Source organism: Cupressus sempervirens, chromosome 9, assembly GCF_028749045.1.
Source record: "Cupressus sempervirens isolate cs-2001-9-10 chromosome 9, ASM2874904v1, whole genome shotgun sequence".
NCBI lineage: Eukaryota > Viridiplantae > Streptophyta > Pinopsida > Cupressales > Cupressaceae > Cupressus > Cupressus sempervirens.
Genome location: NC_143126.1, coordinates 419,171,229 through 419,192,201, shown reverse-complemented (window position 1 = coordinate 419,192,201; position 20,973 = coordinate 419,171,229). Strand labels below are relative to the sequence as shown.

The window sequence follows — 20,973 nt, the reverse complement described above, 5'->3', positions numbered from 1 at the left end:
AAGCCAGAACAAAACAAACCATACGACTTGCCATTTGAATTATTGTGCAGGTTCTCCTTCCCACTCTAAATGAAATCAGCTTGAAGTGTTGACCTTTGTAATTTATATAGTAGCACACAAACCTTATTTATTTGTCTTTATACCCCTTCTAACATAGACTACCCCCTTCCTCACATGATGAAACATGGGGCCCCTTCATTGCTGATGTTCTCTGCAAACTCTACCCACACCCAACGTGGGAGCTCTTCTACTTTCATGTCATGGCCTCCTTCACAATCTTTAACCATAAATTTTTTTGTCATTAGTTCCAAAAGCTTTAATTAAGTCTTTAGATTTTGCAAGGACTCCTTTTGAGACATTTGAATAAACTATATTAGATTGTAGCACTTCATCTAAATCTTTCTCCCTTAAATTACACTATGGGTTCCTTTATACCACCTACTAAATCTACCAAGATGTGGTCTTTCTCCATGTTGGCTCCTTTATGGAGTTCTCCCTATTTGCATGGTAGCTTCCTTTGTTACAAAATGTTGGTGTCCTCTTCTCTTGGGTCTACAGTTGCTTCTAACATGCTATGAATTTGTTCCTTCTTGTCCCGTACTACTCATAGATGTTGGAGCTCCTTCATTGGATGTCATCCAAGAAATGCTTCCCCTATTCCAAGTAGCTTTCATGATAGCATTTTCATATCTGTTGTGGACTTTCCACTCTACCTAGTGGGTTCTTCCTTTAATGATGCAGATTGCTCATGCTACTGGCATGTCTTTCTTCAACGTCTTCCTTAGTTCTTTACAAACCATTACAATGTTGCCCTTAGTATCAAATTCAATGCAATGTTTTATTGAATACCTTTTTAAAGATAATATTTAGTACATCAACTTCATAGAGGTGCATTATATCTATCATTTCCCTTTCTTTATTTGAAAACCCACAAACCAATTAGCTAGCTACATTATTGCCAAATATAGTGGGCACTAATTAAATGAACCATCCAAGATTCTAGGAATAAAATTGATGTATACACCTTTTACATTTAAAATTTTGGGTTGAAAGAAAAGAAGGTCTATCTAAGAACTAGATTTTGATGGGATGGAGGAAAAGATGTCTAATTGGTTAGCAAATAAATGAGGAATTTGAATGGACTATTAACACTATGTAGCATTTGCTTTTAGATGTTCATCACCAGCCTAAGTCCTCATATCAGGAAACTAGTGGAAGTTTCACATTCAAACAAAGCATAAAAATAACCAAAGCACTCAAGCTTATCAGTAGGAAAGCTTCACCCTTAGGCTTGTATGTTGGAATGGAGAATCAGCAAATGGCAACTGTATCAGTGCCCCATTTCAAGCATGGCCATTGTTGAGTTGCAATTAAAGGCAATTGATACCTAAACCTATGCAAAGATGACTATAATTAATCTTTCCTATGGCGTTCCTCTTATTCACTGAATTTGAGTGATATTGTATGCAATAAAAAATTGTAATAGTTGGAACCACAAAAACATCTTTTTGACATATTCAAAATTATAAAGTACTTGTATCAAACTTGGAATCAATCGAGCTCCAAAGTGGGTCTGGCTAAAAAAAAAAAAATTCCAAACAACTTAATTACAAAACTGATGCATTGAACCCATCATACTGATTGAGATCAAATTCGATCACTAAACCATCAATTAATGCTCATTTTATCACTTTCTTGCAACTTATCAACTTTGTGCTAGGAGGTCCTTTGATCGACTTTGAAAACTAATCAAAACATATGACAAATCTCTAAAATATGACACATTGAATCTCTATTCCATATACTCCTACCCTATCAAATCTCATCTCATGATAACATCAGGATCAAAAGATATCGACCTCCAAATTTTCTCACTTAAAATCATCTGCAAGAAAACATGTCAGAAAATCATAAATCACATTCAGAATTGGCTTTTAAAACTACGTAAACTGACATTTGGGGGCATGAAAATTAGGGCACTTGTTCACAATCATGAAGAGAATATGGATCTATGATTTGGAATCATGATGATTAATAGGACACATGTGGAAAGCGGTCAAAGTGGGCTACTTAGAATTTTTGAATTGAAAGCACTGACTGAAAAACATTTTTTGCAAATGGAATTGAACTAGGAAAGTGTGTAGACTGATTTGTCAAGATTTGAAAGTTGGCACACTTGAATTTTAGAGTACAGCATAGTGGTACAAAAATTTTGACCTCACCTATCATAGATTTAAAATTATGACATCACGAACAGGGGTTCTGACAAATCTACACTTCTTAACACTAGTAAAAAATTACAAGTTGCATTTGGAATCAAGTTCGAAAACTAACCAAACAGATTTGTCAAAAGCTCAAAATTGGAAAAAAGTTAGTCTTTGACCTCTAAATACAACACAAAAGGAATTTTAGCATTTTTCTCAACTAGGTCAAAGTTATAGCAAGTCAAACAAGGCTCCCTAGAATTTTGCACAATTTGCAAATGCATGACGTCGATAAATAACCAACTTTGAGGGAATCAAAACCTAATCAAATGGATTTGAAATGACTCAAAATATGAAACATAGGCTCTCTATTATGGACACTAAATACTCTCAAAGAGAAAGTCATGAAACATTACTGGGTGTGAGATATTCAATTGCAAACACAGCCTCCTGTCATTGTTTGACACTTAGGTGAAAATGCAGAATTGTAAATTGCTCAAAACAAGACTTCACAGAATAGCTCAAAATGTCAATTTAACTTCATGAAACACATAAAAATACTAAATTTAGGGTGCTAGAAGCATTAAACACCTCTTGGGCCTCACAAGAATAGTCGGGTATATATGCATTAAAAAGTGTTTAAGTGCTTGATTTTTCAATGGTACTCAAAATTGCGGCTTGGATTTTGAGTCCCAACAGTGGCTCTATCTAGGGATGCATGTCCCTTATGGGCATGGCAAGGATTAAAATCTTTGGAAGAATCAAACCACACACAACAACTTCCTCTCAAATAGCTTTATTGAAAGTAGGGAAACAACTACTCCTATGTACAAACGATGACCTCGGGCCACTGAAACTTGTCAAAAAAATTTACCTCTGTCATAAATCTGATTCTCACTCCTTTCATCATGAGGAAAGCTGAAATTACCACTCATATCAGTTTCACCAATTTCTTCAATTGAAAAAACAAAATCATCACCATTATTTTCATAGTGCATGTAAAAACTTGGCATAACTTCAACCTCTTTCTCACTATGAAAAAGAACACCAACATGCTCATGAACATCAACATCAAACTAAAACTAATATTTATAAACTGATTCATGAACATCATCAAATGTAAATACAAAGGCCTTATATTCAACTTCACCAAATGAGTTATATATATCACTCATACCTTGACTTTGCATCTCCTCAAATGTTAGCGGTTGGGTTTCAAATAAGTAGTCAGATTTATACTCACACATGTCATCAATGTCATAATTTGAGAGTAATCTAGGATCCTCCAATGGTTCTTTAAAATCAACAAATAGATTAGCCATCACATTAGAGTATTCATCATAACTTCATCAAACACCTTGTTATGCACATTATGAGATGCAACATCATCATAATCACTGTCAAGCTCAGAAAAAGAAGAACCTGATCTCTCACAATAGTAGGCTAATGTATCATCATTAAACCCATCCTCAATCAAATCTAAAAATTCTATGTCTTCTTCAAACAATGGGTTGATAACTCCATGTAGTGATCTTTTTTGAACATCTTGACAAAATATAGGCTAATCATCATCAAGATCTTCATCATATAAAGCGTTAGTATACATTTTAAAACCATTACCCATTTCATCTTCATGGAGACTTTCAACATGTGAAGAAAAATTAGAACCATATGAAGACTCACTCTCTACTCCATCAACGAAACATGTAGAAAATAGATCAATATTAGTTGCATTGTATTCATGAAGGTGATTCAAATGTCTTTCAAACCAATTATCTTTAGGTGTTGATGCATTAACCTTAGAATCATTTGTATATTTTTGGTTACTACTACATATATCCTCAAGACATTTATCTAAACCATTAGGTAATCCATCCTTATAAACAACCTCTTTATCCTCGTATTGTGTAGACAAATTTTCTTCACAACTTTCAACCTAAAGCTCACTTGTACAACTCTAAAATGGAACTTCAGTTTCAGATTTAGAAAAATAACTTATACCTTTACTTACATAAGAGCACTCACTTCTGTCATTGTTTTCTTCTTCCCAATTTGCATCAAATTCACATGAAGATGAACATGTACTACCACTTTCTTCTTCTTGACTTGAGCAACAACTCTTGTCATTATCTTCACATGATGCTTCTTCACAATATGTCAGATCAGAAACTTCACCTTCATCACTTGACACATCACTCCTAGCCTCTTCATCCTCATATTGTGATGAATAACTTTTCACTTCATGACTGGTTATGTTTTTACCATAATGCAAATCATCAATAGAAGAATGAATAACTGAATTTATATCCTGCATGTATACTTTGTCAAATGAATCAACTCTATCATTTGTTTTTGTAATACTAGAAACATGTACATTACATTTTGCAAGAAAAGACTCATCTCTTCCTTGAAACCAATAAACTTCATCTGCACATGTCTTTAGTTCTGAATTTTCAACAAAATCATCTACCACAATAGGGGTACCTACTTGCTAATCTGAATTTTCCACTTCATTAAAACTTATAGCAGGGGTATTGATAGGCTAAATTGAAATTGAAGCATCAATGCCACATTCCTCCTTTCTTTCAAACACATTATACTGGCACATATTTCTAGCAAAATGACTTCTAGTCAATCCATATTTCAGATTGTTTTCAATCTCTATAGAAGTCATAAAATCTTGATATAATGTCCTAGGTTCTTTATCCCTCAATAAATAGCTCAGTTTCTTTTCAAATGCATCAAAATAGACAACTAAACACATTTGGTCATTTGGTCTATGATACTCAAGGATATTATTCAAAACTTTTGCAAATCTGATATTGAATTGAGGCACAAGTTCATCACACTTAACATGAATCTTCAAGAGCTTATCATAAGAATTAGATATAGTTACTCTTTCTCCAAATTGCTACATGAAGGTGGAATGCAACTCACCCCAAGATGAAATAGAACATGCTGGTAGGAAAGAAAACAAGTCTCTAGCATCACCTTCCAAAGTTTGAACAAATAACTTCATGTGTGAATTCTCATGAGCAATCTCATAGTCACTCATCAAATCACTGAATAACTCAACATGATGACTAGTCGAAACAAGATGCTTCCCACTAAACTTAGGCAATTTATTTCTAACATCATTAGGAATGACATTTGGGAAACCATGAATGCCATTGAAATTTAATGGCATATACTGCTTGGTAGAAATAGATCTAGAAATTTCATTGATAGGCTACATACTAGATGAAAGGAAACTTGACATGCTTCAGAGATTTGAAACTCATTCACCAATAATAAATCTCAGATTCACAACTTGCTACTAATCTATAAAATTTTCTACCAAATAAATCTCTTCAAATACACTTCACAAACTTTATACAACAAGTTGAAACTTAATCCAATAAAGTGTATGAAACTTGTCAAACTATTCTCCTCCTCTTAGTGTTGAAACTCACTTGATGGAGAACACTGCCTTTTAACAATCAATTTTCATGAAAATAAAAATACCTCAAGATCCAGATGATTGAAGGTTCTCTGTCCACTTTTTACAATAGTAGACCCAAAATCTCATCAATTCTTTACTAAATTGTTTGAACCAACACATCACAAATCTTACCAACCATTTGAATGCTTCAACCTCTCCTCTTCTCTTGCAACAACTAATCAAAATTCATGTATAGAACTACACTGGTATAGAGATTAACTTCAAGTCACCACTCACATTAAGTGATACATGAATTGCATTAGTCTTGAAGATACCACAAACTGACTTGAAACAATGGTAGATAGAAGACACCTCTTCAGATTTATCTTGAATTTGAAACCTATACACAAAGTTGAAACATGACTTTCTTAACTCTAAAATTACAATAACAACTCACACCAAATTGAACTGATTGAAGGTATACTCATTTCTCAACAAAATTTACATCCAATTCAAGAACTACTACTGTAAGAGAATAAAGCTTATTGGGAAACACAAAAACTTGCATACAAAACTAAATATCCAAAATATATCAGAGGTTTCCAGCTCCATAATTCAAACATTTACAACCTTTGTCCCCAGTAGAGTCACCATTTTGTTGGTGTTTTATAATGTTACGGGTTTCAAATTACCCCGATGAGAACAAGACACATCTAGGGGCAGCTAGCTCCCATCCTTAACATGTCCTTTTAGACACCAAGCCAACTATAAGGCAAGACCCTTCTTCTACTTTAGGCTCTACAAAACCTAGGTGGGTGGACCTTAGATTCAATTATATGGTACCAATACAAAAACATATTCCTAAATCTATTAAGTAGATTTAACCCTTATATCTTCAAATACTTATGCAATAACATAGATTTGCATTAGCTAAGAGGAAGATTATGCAATTCACAAGTTGAGTGAGGGCATTCTGTTCTAGCTCTTCAACATGAAAGGGAAAAATAATTTATCAATGATGTTGAGTTCAACAAAACATGACATGAACAACATAACCCTATGATCCTTCAAAATGATTATTGCCTTATCTATTGGGCAGTCACACAAATCCCTAACACACATCCCTAAAATTCATTGACATATGCCAAACATCAAGATTTCCTGATCTATCTATCCACTTTGTGAATTAGACACCTACATCTTTCTGAATCTCATACTTGACCTATCCCTTCATGAGATCTGCAACCCTATGATGATGAATCAAGCATTTAAATAAGTCTTTGAGTGATAAGAAAAATAATAGATTGCAACCAAGTTTCATACTCTTTGTTTACAAAGCACAAAAGATCACTAGTAGCATGAATGGGAGACAAGATATTAGAATGAAGACTAACTTGCTGCTAAATTTTATTTATTTCTTTGAAGAAAATACAAGAGATGCATGAAATTGAAATGCCAAACTACCTAATAGGTTAGAAATATCTGTAAAAAGCTTAATGTTGTCCAATACAAGAGAAATTACTGAAAGAATGGTGTCTCAGCAATGAGTATTTTTTCTCCTCAAAACTAGAACATTTATAATGAGAAAGAAAGAGAATGATATAGGAGGAAGTGAATTCCTAGATCTTATCTGAAGATGACATGTGTCCACTTGAAATTCCATATCCTAGCAGTGAAAAGAATATCTTTAATCTCTCTCTACAACTGCATATCAAATCTTCAATCATTTTGGCCTCCAAAAGCAAGAAATATTTGAGATATTTGATTGAAAATCATAACTGATTTGGATGCCAAAAATGAACACAAGGCAAAGGTAAATAAGTTAAATATGACCTTTGTAAGCCAAGAAAACCTTTTAGAATCAATTTTCTTCACATTCAGGCTTTAACAACCCATTATATCTGCCTCCTGACCAATTTTGATGCTCCCTGGTGAAATATGCCCATTCTACTGAGAATGCCCTAGAAATTATAAATTCGCTTATAGACTAAATTGGTGAATAGTTATGCAAAAGCTAACTCCATATTCAAAAAGTTTGTTTCCTCCCAGTTCCAATAGTATATTGAAGTGCATATTTTGAATAAAAATTGCCCCAATTATGCCCCTTTGAAAATCTAGGCTCCTACTATGGCCTTTCACATTAAAAAGAATGAATTTAAATAATTTTAAAATTCCATAGTTTAACCTATAGAAATCCATTTTTTGAAACCAAATTTTTCAATCTTAGACTGAACATAAGAATAGAGGATATTATTTTAAATTTAAATTTCCTTTATATCCCCTCAACTTCTCAAATGGAGCCACTTGTCATCACATTATTCATTCTCTAACCGCTATGGGTCCCACACATCTTTCTCAAAACCTCCCATTTTTTGGTGGCGACATGGTAGCCATTGGATTCTGGCAAACTTTTTTGGCATACTCCTCTACCCACCAGCACCATGTCAACACCACATCATCGCCACCTTGCTCCACATCACTATGCCACTTCTGGAAGTCACTATGTCACCATGTTAATCATCGTGCATCTTTCCCTAGGTGACATAGTGACTACCGCAAGATCATCCACATGTCACAATCTGAGCATTTGGTCTAAGATTTTTTGTTTGGTTGCCATGTGTCCTAATGACATCAACATCTCTCTAGTATCATTTGGTCAAAATTCTACCTTTTTCTAGCCAACCACAGGCCCCACCACACAATCTGTAACTTCTAAAAATCTTGTGTCTTTAATACACTTAAGATGTGTGTGTTGTAGTATTTAAAAGGGTTATGCTTTCATTACTCACCTAATGTGGGATAAAACTTCTCCATGTTTTCCCTTATGGCATCTTCAACGTAGCCTCTTCCTTCAATGTGGGCGTATTCCAACTTTGAATGCTTCTATGAGATGGCTTGTGGACCTTTCTTGATGTGCCTATAGCCTCCCTTGGTCCCTTTTTTTACTCCCTTGTGAATTTGATGTTGCCTTTCTCCCAACTTGAAGAGGAAACAAAACATTATTACATATCACCAAGGTATCTACATACAATCTAATTTCTTGGGCTTCCTTCTTTCTTCAGCATTGCATTCAATTGCTTGAAAGTAACTCCAAATTTGTTTGTTTGTAATGTCTATCACATCTAGCAGCTCAACGCTCACTCCATCCAAAAGTTCCTAGTCAAACTATTGAAGCAAAGAAGCCAAAACAAAACAAACCATATGAATTGTCATTTGAATCACTAGGCAAATTCTCCTTCTCGCTCCAAACAAAATCAACTTGAAGTGTTGACCTCTGTAATTTCTATAGTTGCACACAAACCTTCTTTGTTTGTCTTTATACCCCTTCTAACATAGATTTCCCCCTTCCTCACATGAAAAAATTTAGGGGCCCTTCATTGCTGATGTTCTCTACAAACTCTGCCTCCCCACACCCAATGTGGGAGATCTTCTACTTTCATGTCATGGCCTCCTTCACAATATTTAACCATTTCTTTTTTTTTCATCAGTTCCAAAAGCTTTAATTAAGTCTTTATATTTTTCAAGGACTCCTTTTGATACATTTGAATAAACTATATGAGATGGTAGCACTCATCTAAATCTTTCTCCCTTCATTTATGTTGTGGGTTCCTTTATGTCACCTACTGAATCTACCAAGACATGGTCTTTTTCCATGCCAGCTCCTTTATGGAATTCTCCTTGTTTGCATGGTAGCTTCCTCTGTTACAAACATTGGTGTCCTCCTCTCTTGGGTCTGCGATTGCTTCTAACATGCTATGAATTTGTTCCTTCTCATCCCCTACTACTCACAGATGTTGGAGCTCCTTCATTGGATGTCATCCAAGAAATGCTTCCCCTATTCCAAGAAACTTTCATGATGGTGTCTCCCTATCTACTATGGACTTTCTATTCTACATAACGGGTCCTACCTTTAATGATGTATATTGCTCATGCTGCTGGTGTGTCTTTCTTCAATGTCTTCCTTAGTTCTTTACAAACCATTACAATGCTTCCCTCAATATCAAATTCAATGCAATGTTTTATTGGCTGCCTTTTTAAAGATAATATTTAGTATGTTAGCTTCATAGAGGTACATTATATCTATCATTTCCCTTTCTTTATTTGAAAACCCACATATCAATTGGCTAGCTACATTATTGTAGAATACAGTAGGCACTAATTAAATGAACCATCCAAGATTTTGGGAATAAAATTAATGTAGACATCTTTTTCATTTGAAATTTTGGGTTGAAAGAAATGAAGGTCTATCTAAGAACTAAAGTTTGATGGGATGGAGGAAAAGATGTCTAATTGGTCAGCAAATAAATGAGGAATTTGAATGGACTATTGACACTATGTAGCATTTACTTTCAAATGTTCATCACCAACCCAAGTCCTCATATCAAGAAAATAGTGGAAGTTTCACATTCAAACAAAGCATAAAATAACCAAAGCACTCAAGCTAATTAGTAGGAAAGCTTTGCACTCAGGCTTTTATGTTGGAATGAAGAATCAGCAAATGGCAATGGTATCAGTGCCCCATTTCAAGCATGGCCATTCTCGAGTTGCAAGTAAAGGCAATTGATACCCAAACTTGTGCAAAGATGACTGTAATCAATCTTGCCCATGGCATTCCTCGTATTCAATTAATTTGAGTGATATATTATGCAATAAAACATTGTAATAGTTGGAACCACAACAACATCTTTTTGACATTTTCAAAATTATAAAGTACTTGTATCAAACTTGGAATCAGTCGGGTCCCAAAGTGGGTCCAACTAAAAAAAAAAATCATTTCCAAACAACTTAATTACAAAACTAATGCATTGAACCCATCATACTGATTGAAATAAAATTTGATCACTGAACCATCAATTAATGCTCATTTTGTCACTTTCTTGCAACTTGTTGACTTTGTGCTAGGAGGTCCTTTGACCAACTTTAAAAATTGATCAAAACATTTGACAAAGCTCTGTAATCTAACACACTAATTCTCTATTCTGCATACTCCTACCTTCTCAAATCTAGTCTCGTGAGGACATTAGGGTCAAAATATATCGACCTCCAAAGTTGCTTACTTAAAATCACTTGCAAGAAAACATGTCAGAAAACTATAAATCATGTTAGGAATTGGCTTTGAAAACTAGGTAAACTGACATTTGGGGGCACAAAAATTGGGCACTTGTTCATTGTCATGAAGTGAATATTAATCTACAATTTGGGCTCATGAAAAATAATAGGACGCATTTGGAAAGTGGTCAAAGTGGGCTACTCAAAATTTTTGAATTGAAAGCACTGATAAAAAAGCATTTTTAGGAAATGGAATTGACATGGGAAAGTGTGTAGACAGATTTGCCAAGATTTGAAAGTTGGCACACTCAAAGTATTTTTAGAGTACAACATAGTGGTAGAAACCATTTGATCTCACCTATGATGGATTTCAAATTATGACATCATGAACAAGGGTTCTGACAAATTTGCACTTCTTGACACTAGTAAAAAGTTACAAGCATTTGGAATCACATTCAAAAACTGACCAACTGGATTCGTTAAAAGCTCAAAATTGGAACAGAGTTAATCTCTAACCTTTAAAATGCAATGCAAAAGGAATTTTAGCATTTTGGTCACCTGGTCAAAGTTATAGCAAGTCAAATAGGGCTCCCCAGAATTTTGCACAATTTGCAAATGCATGACATCAATAAGTAACCAACTTTGAGGGATTCAAAACCTAGTCAAATGGATCTAAAATGACTCAAAATCTAAAAACATAGGCTCTCTAGTATAGACACTAAATACTCCCAAAGTGAAAAGTCATGAAAAATTACTAGGTACAAGATATTCAATTGCAAACGTAGCCTCCTATTGCTGTTTGACACAGGTGAAAATGCAGAATTCTAAATTGCTCAAAACAAGACTTTACGAAATAGCTCAAAATTTCAATTTAACTTCACAAAACACATAGACATACTGAATGTAGGGTGCTATAAGCATTAAACACCTCTTGGGCCTCACAAGAATAGTCAGGTACATATGCATCAAAAAGTGTTTAAGGGCTTGATTTTTCAATGGTACTCAAAATTGGGGCTTCAATTTTGAGTCCCAATAGAGCCTACACTTTCCACTTAAATACATGTTTATGAAATATTTTTCTAACTCTAATATACTAACTTATTACCATATTTGTATCCTTAATTCTACTATATAATCCAAATCTTATGTAACTATAATCCCTAGAATTGAACTATAATCCTAATTCAACTCTAAACATAAGCTTTAACCATAACTATTTAATTCACTTTTTACCTTAAATATAACTAGTTAATATTTATCTCTACTTGAACCATAACCCTATTTTATCCTTAAGTCTAGTAAAAAATATGCTTCAACCATAAGAGCAATTGAAGTATATAACTCTATCCTAATTTGAATGCTAACCATGATCCAATCTTAACTAGAGCCATGGTAACTCTAACCTCAATATGTACATCTTAACTGAACCATGTGTAATGCATAATTTGAAACCCTTAATTCAATCCTACATCTAACTCTAAACCTTAAATTCCTAGCTCTAGATAATAAGTTAAGTTTCAAATCTTATAGTCCTAACCCTACCATATAGAAACTAAATTCTAAACGTAAAAATTAACCATCATGTTAGCTACCCATATCCATACCCTAATACTAAACTTAACCAAGTTTTATGAACTCATATCCTAAAATGTTATTTCTAAAACTTAACCATGTAACCCTAATCTTGTAGCTTAAAAGGTGATGTATGTATATTTGAATTGAATGCAAGTTTAATATTTTATGTAGATGTATTAAATTTATAAATATGTAAATTTTGCACTCTCTAAATTATTCACATATGTTCACATGTATGAATTGATAACATTATATGAAAAAATCAAGTTAGCATTTATTTTAATTTTTAAATAATAAATAATCAATTTTTATGTATTAAAATAAATTCTAAATGATATATCAAATAATAGATAAAAGTAATACCTTTATATCAAATGATCTAGAGCTATGTACATGTATATGTCTATCACAACAACAACTTGGTTCATATTCAATATATTAAACTTGAAAATTTCCTCTATCACCTCGAATAGGCCCCTAGGACTTGGTAAGACAATATAGATCCATTCCTTTTAAAAAATTAGGTTTTGCTAATGTCACAAGCTGATTTTATTGTCTATATTTTACATGTAACATAACAATGAAATTTTTCTTTTTAGCTTGAATATATACTAAATATGTAACATAAAAGTTTACTCAATGGTAGAATTAATTTAATCAGAGATAAGATAATGTCAAACATAAAATTTATTGAATAAATAAAGTGTTCTCATAATTTATGAGTACTTATCTTTTAATATACTTATCTATATTAGTCATAGATATAAATCAACCCTAGGTATAAATTAACCTTTCAATTTAAATACCAAACTAGATATAAATCATAGGTAACCCTTAAATCATAGGTAAAAATAACCCTTAAGTTATAGGTATAAATTAACCCTTCAATTTAATAACCAAACCACATTGCCATAATCTTGAATAATAGTTCTATAATTCACTTCTTGACCCTACTCTAACTACAATATTTCCTTTTACTTGTACATATCCCTATTCTATCCTTAGGTTTATCATAAATGTTATATGCATGTAACTGGATAATATAAGCTTGCTTAAAACCTTATTCCTAATAAAATTATAATTAATGTAAAAATTTAAGATTTAAGCCTAACTCTTAAATCCTAAATGCACTAAATTATAACCTTAATTCTAAATGGAAAAATTTTAATCAAAAATGTTGAATCCTAAATCTCAACCAACATATATTAATGCCCAATCTAGTAAAACCTAATTTTATAAATCTTAACACTTTAGAACACTTTTGTAAAGTCTATGCACAATCATAACACCAACCTTTTTTTAAAACACTTCTAATCCTTAGCCTAATCTTTACCATAATCTAAATATACTTTGAATCTTAATCCATACCCTAACCCTAGGCTATACTTTATAGTTATGTATGTTTATGATGTCCACAATGTTTCTTTAATGTAAATATATTAAATCATTACCATGAATATTCTCTCCTCCTCTTTTTGTCATATTCAAGTAGTTAAAGATGTATTAGATGTAAATATATGGTTTTAAAGATGTATTTATATTGATAATTTAGATTTATTTTAATTAAATAGTAATTTTGTGAATTTTTATGTTGTATACATATATGCAAATTATATATGATCGACCCACCCGCACCCCCCATCCCCTCCATCTCTACCTCCACCTCCACCCCCACCTCGATGACCACCAACCCTCCACCACCACCTACCCCAAAGGATATGTGCAAGAGCATTAGGTGCAACCTTTGTGACCTCATGCAAGATATATAGAGTATTAATTACGAGGCCCATCTCCCCACTCACCTACTTTTCCTTGTAGATAGCATGCAAGGCATTGTATAGTCTATTGAGCATTTATATAGTGACATAGATAGCTTTAGACTATGGAGGCAAAACATGTGTGCCTTCTATTCTGACAAACTATCTTATAGAGAGGTCCATCAGCTAAAATTACAAAAAGGACATTTTTTAAAAGATATTTTATAAACCTAAAGATAGGTGTTAAGATAAGCGAGAAGAGGCCCTGTATATTTATTAGATGATGCACACATCCTTGTATATCATAGCACTTTTGGGAGTAATGGTGGATGGTATTTAACCATCCACCAAATGCTAATCATGAGGTTCCCATGTACTTTCTTACGAAACTTTGTGGTATGTTTGAATTAGGTTTGAAAACCAATTATTTTGATATTAGTCCATTTTAGGGGGTTAGTTGAGGAATGCCTTAGGATAGGCCTAGTGAAAAGCTTAGTAATAATATGAGGAATCACAAACATCCTCAGCTTCTTGTTCCTCTACCTACACCAGTTGTTCTAGTGCCTCTCCATAATTGTATAGTGTCATCTTCTCTTACTTCATTGAGTTCACTTTCGAGCAATTTAGTAGACCAGTGGATGTAGGCGAAAAATATTCATCCACTTGGACATGTTTGTACCACTTGTGGAGGTATATGTAGAGGCCCTAAGAGTGATGTCAATGCAGAAGGGATGGCCATGATGTCAAGGGTGCTGATTTTGATGATGAGGCATACGTTGTTCATGGTGGTGGTAGCAATGATATTGATGTGTCATCAATTGTTGACCTTCTTTTTTTTAAATGTTTACAAGATGTTTCGATTTCAAAATAAAAAATTGGTTGAACACATTTCTTCAAATGAGGTCTTGCAAAATAATATTTTTTTAAAACACAATTTGAAATGTTAATAAAAGAATAAATTAATAAGACCTATATGTGTTATGTAAATATGTCTAATGTATGTACTCACTATGTGTAATTGCAGAAGATGTAGATGTTAGATCCACCTTAAACATTTAATTTGTGTAAGTTGTAATTGAGACCTAAATAAGAGGTATATATAAGTTTTCTAATTTGATATTGACAACATATACGTACATTTAAATTATATTGTAAATATATAAAAAGACCACAATAAAGTAAAATAGCACAATAAAGAAAAATATTACATGTGTGTATTTTGTAGTCAACCCACTGTACCATATGCATCCTCTCTCTTTTACAATGCATCTATGATTGTATCGTGCTTGTCCATTGAAATTGTTCGTAATACCTTATTGGTAGGTTTCCCTTTGTATCTTTCTAATTTGATATTTGTTGCCACAACCAAATGAGAATAGTGTAAAATCTTCTTTTCAGATTGGTAGTCTTCAAATGTTGGTAAACCATTTCTCCTTGTTAGGTATGTATGTATCCAGGTGCTAGCTACAACGAAAAACCCAATTATATACTCAAAACCATCATTATTTACTTGATGAAATATCAATTTTTTCTAAGGTTCCACACATCTAGCTAGCCAATACTTAATTTGTTCATCATTATCATTAGGTGCAATAATAGCATAAACGTGTCTTACAAGATAAGATAAAGTACATAAAAAATTTAATCACATGTGTACATAGATAAATAATATATTAATGACATGCACATAAATAAATAATATAAATTCAAGCATTATCACAATAAAATTTAATTAAATTGTGCATACCAGGTTGTTTGAGGTTTGAAATATGACCATAGTCTTCTGATGCAAATATAATATTTGAGCCTTCATTTACAATATCATCTTGAAAATGTGTGTCGGTGGTTGCTAATGATTTATGTTGCCAATCTTCAACCCATTTTGTATTCTCACATTCTTTCCATTCACCTACAAGACAAAACTAACAAAAATAAGCAAGCTCCCTAGTCCATATAGTCCAAGTGTTAGAATCTAAGCTCCTAAATGAATGCTATTTAGCTAACCCACTAATTGTCTCACATTCATATCTTGAAAGGATATTATTCTCTTAAACTAGGCAAAAGAAATGTTACATTATAGATTTTTGACCTGATCCTATGTAAAAATATTTGTTACATCATTCCACAATCTCATGTGCATTTTTGAATTTTTTTTCTCCTCAAATTTTAATTACTCTCTACAAAGGGCTCTCTTCATGCATGCACGAACACCATAATGTTCTCCTTTACCATGTCCAGCCTCAAAAAAAACTCCACACATGTTGGATATTAATTTTCCTATGTGTCCTACTTAACCAATAGAACATTCTAGAATTCTTGAATTGTCTTGTACAATTATATGACCATATTCAATTAGACAAATCCATAACTCTATTACCTTTGTGCATGAGAATATACATTCTTTGTCTCTCTCAATTGATTAGGGGTTTATTATGAAAGTTGATATTGTTAAAGCCTATGATAGAGGAGAATTATCCTTTCTTCATAAGATCCTTTTATATTTTGGTTTTAGTGTCAATGTGATTAAGCTTATTATGCAGATGATCTCTACTACTATGGTTTTTGTTCTAGTTAATGGGCATTCTTCTGCTTTCTTTAAAATGACAAGGTGGTTGAGATAGGGAAATCATTTATCTCCTATCATATTCACAATTATGGCTGATTGTTTGGGCAAATATATTGGGAAACTGGTCTCTTTAGGGAAATTAAAAGCTTGAGATTTTCTTCTCATCCTCTCATTTGTTCTCATGAACAATTTGTGGATGTTACTATTTTTTTAGGTAAAGCTAAGGTTAGGGAGGAAAGGAATATCAAAAAGGCCCTAAATCTTTATTCTTCTACTTCTAGTCAATTGATTAATTGGAATAAGAGCTTCTTGTATTTTATTAATACCCCTATTTCAAGACAGGGAAGGATTTCTAGTATCTGTGGTTCCTCTATAGGGTATTTTCCTTGCATTTACCTAGGTCTCCCTTTGGGACTTAATCCCTTGGATTCTTTTTGGGAGGATCTTGTTAAGAAATTCAACAAGAAATTGGCAGGTTGGAAGGGTAATTTGCTGAGTCAAGTTGGTAAAGTTAATCTTCTTAAGGCTTTCCTCCAAAGTATCCCTACTTATGTTTTGAGTCTCTTCAGGATTCCAGCTAAATATGTTGATACTATTGACAAAATCCAAAGGAGCTTTCTTTGGTCTGGATCTAGGGAGAAGAAGAGAATGGCTTTAATTGATTGGGAGAAAAATTTTAAGTCTAAATTGGATGGTGGATTGGGTATTAGGTTTGTCAAGAGTATGAATAAATCTTTACTTGTTAAGTAGGGTTGGAGAGTTTATCATGACAATAAGGAGTGGAGTTAAATCTAGAAACATAAATACCTCTTTGTTGCACCTTCCTTACCTAATTTTCTATCATACTCTAATGTCTAGTCTTCTTCTACTATTTGGGGTGTTGTGTAGGGAGCCAAAAATATCTTAATCAAAGGATACATCTAGAAAGTGGGCAACGGGCATAAGATCAGGTTTTGGGATGTTGTGTGGCTTATGGATCATCCTTTGATTAAGGATTTTGAGGATAGAACACTAGTGGATAGATGTAAATAGAGATTTTGTTTATTAGTAGATAATTATTGGATTAATTGTGAATGATTCAATCTTGCTGAAATTGATATGGTCTTTACCAGTATCCAATTAATCCTGAATGCTTTTAGTCTTTATCCTCATAGTGAAGATAAAATGGTTTGGGGGATTGAACCAAGAGGTTGCTTTAAAGTCTCTTCTATTTTTAGAACTAAGGAAAAGGGAATAAGACCTTTATGGGCTAAAGCCTAGATTAAAGGGCTAACTCCTAAAATTAATATTTTTTCTGGATCTTACTTCATAAAAAATCTTAGCTTTGGACAATCTGCAAAAGGAATGGGTTTATGTGGTTAACAAATGTTGTCTATGCAAAAGAGAAACGCCTCTTCTTAAATTGCAAGTTTATTCAAAAATTTTGGAGTTATATCCTTCTCTACTAGAACTTAGATTAGGTTCAGCATAATAATATTGATCAATATTTCTAGAGTTGGATTTGTCCTTCAAAGGATGCTAATATTGGTTTTCTATGGAAAATTTCTTTACCCCATCTCTGGTGGGGAATCTAGAAAGAAAGAAATAATAAAATTTGTAGAGAAAAAGAAATTCTTGAGTGGGTTCTCGATCATAATATTATCAGAGCTACTAAGGAAAATTTCAAGTCTTATAGAAAACTGAGTGATGAAACTCAAATCAATAATCCTATGAAGACTAAAAGCTATAAAACCAAAATTGATGATTAGAGATGGAATGGTAAATGGGATTCTCCACCTGTGGGCTAGATTAAAGGTAATTTTGATGGTGCTACAAAAGGTAATCCTGGTAAAGTTGGTTGTGGTGGGGTGTTGAGGGACCATACTAGTAGAATTGTTGATGCTATTGTCATTCCTATAGGGATATCTACTAGTCATAAAGTAGAGGCTACGACTACTTTGTATACTATGAGGTTGGCAATGGAGTCTGGTTAGCAAGAGATTTACTTAACATTATTAATATGCTTAATAATAAGACTTGATTACTTGGACTATTGAGGGTAATGGAAATTAAAAACCTTATTAATAAATTTGATAATGTTTTATTTTCTCATATGTTTCGGGAGGGTAATTCAATTGTTGACTGGATTCCTAACCAAGCTATCTATAAAGAAAGTAAGCTGAGTTGGCAACCTAACCTATGCAAGGAAGTGGAGCTAAAAATGATAGCTAATTATGACAAGACACATGCTAGAGAAGGAAAGATTTTCTAAGATTGGAAAATTTATTAAGGGGAGTCATGGGTTTATGGAGGAGAACTTGAGTTTCCCTAGGAAGTACTTTGGTACTATTATCACTTGCATTTGACACATGTGTAAGTTTAATAGCTTCTTGGTAATCACAAAAACTTTACTCTTTTTTCTGGTTTCTATTTTTGAGGTGAATTGCAGGGGAAAACAAGATTTCAAGATGGGAGGGGAAACTAGAAAGAAAGAATCAAGCAATTGTAGGGAATGAAAGGCTAATGCTTCTCTATGGGAGATTTTGTAGAAAGGAAACATGATGACTTACATTGAGAGACTACATAGGTATAAACCTCATACTATAGAGACCTTTTTCCAAAATTGGTTTGAAGAAAGGGTCAATTTGCATGGAGTCATGGTGGACTTGACTGAAGAATTTATTTTTGAGCTTACGGGGCTTCACACGAAAGGAATAAAATTTAGTAAGGAGGCTAATGTTTCAAATACATATTTTAAGAAATTCTTGAAGATGGAAACTAAAAAGAAAATTTTGGAGAAAAATGATGACTTCTATAACCTGAAACAAATTAAGGTCATCCGGAGGGACATGTTGCCATGTATCTATGAGTGTTTCATTCTTGATGATAGGGTAAAGAGAGTCCATAAATTTCACTTTGTTTTCCTAAATCATTTTATGCATAAAGATAGGATTTTCTTTCCATCTTATATAAAGTATTCCCTGCTTCAAAGCCTCTATGCTCATAGGAAGAAAGATTTGTGTCATGTGCTTCATGAACGTTTAATTTTACTTATTGAAAACTTCTGTAAAAGTAAGGCCATTAAGCCCTCTCCAATTTCAGAGAAGAGGAAAGGGTCTGGTAATGATCCTCATTCTAATAGATTTAAAGTTAAAAATGAGGAGGGCACTAGTGATAGCATGAAGCTTTTCAAATGGAAGAGGAATAAGAAAAATGTGGAGGAGATCACTAAATCTAAGAATTATCACAATGATGACAAGATGAAAATGGGGAAACTTAGTTTTAATCTAGATGGATATTCTAGGAGCAAAGGGGTGTCGACTGGTAAAGATAATGTGGAGGGTAGCAAGGATAGAATTACTAACTCAAATGTTGGGTTGGAAGCCCCCAAGGAGGATGAAGAGAAATAGAGTGCTCACCCTACCCACCCGAAGAGGAATGTCAGAAAGGAGAAAATGGAGGAGGAAACTGGTAAGGATATTGAGGATAAAGACCTTACTACTAAAGACAATACCCCAAGCTGATCCGGTGGACAATTTTAGTGAAAATTGAAGTATCTCATTTCTCTCCAGAATTTGCACCATCAAAAAGATCTCGACATCCTGATTCCAACGCAACTTGAATGGAGCAAAAAGGAGTCTGTTCGTGCAAGTTACGCTTGGTCAAAGTTGGGTCAAACTAGGATCACAAAGTGTCCAAAAGGAAAAAAAATAATTGTCTCAAAAATTGACGGACCCTATGTCATTACAAAGAGCTCGTCGAGACGGTTTTGACGGTGTTCATTTCGTCAAAATACGACATTGTATGTTCAAGTTACAAACATCTAAAGTTTGGTTGACTTGAGGGTAAAATAATGACGTCAGCAATTCATACAAGTCTGAAGTGGACCAATCGTGGCATGCCATGTGGCATCTATAGTCACATTGAATGCATTAGTCAGCATGTATCACATCATCTCCATGGGTGAATAAGGTTGCGCCACGTGTCCTCTCTTTCATACTTCGGTTGATTTGATTAAAATCAAATTAAATCTTGTTTGTTGGAGGATTCGAACCCCCGACCTGCAAGAGCCAAACATAGTGCCTGACCATTCCGCCAAACACGTGGCTCCTTGTTTTACTTGGGCAGCATTTAGTTTTATCTTATCGGCGCTAAGAATTGGTTATAAAATGCCGGCGGTGGGCTTTGAACCCGTAACCGTCGGCCCACCAAAATCATATGCCACCGATGCGCTATTGGTCATGCTTAATATTTAATTGGAACTCATTTGATTTGAACATTATCCAACCCGCCAAGCTTATTCAAAATGAGGTTATTTGTTAAAACTAATTTCCCTTATTAATCCTTTGTAACAACAAAAGCTCGTAAATAATGAATAAAAGGGCTAAAATAAAGATTAGGGGAGATTTGAAAATATTATGG

At 33.5% G+C, this 20,973-nt stretch overlaps 1 pseudogene; it reads right to left on the bottom strand.

Moving 5' to 3' along the window:
* Nucleotides 1-20,352, bottom strand: part of LOC149539083 (protein BREAST CANCER SUSCEPTIBILITY 1 homolog) — a 138,345-nt pseudogene extending 117,993 nt beyond the window's left edge.
* Nucleotides 20,353-20,973: the final 621 nt, after the last annotated feature.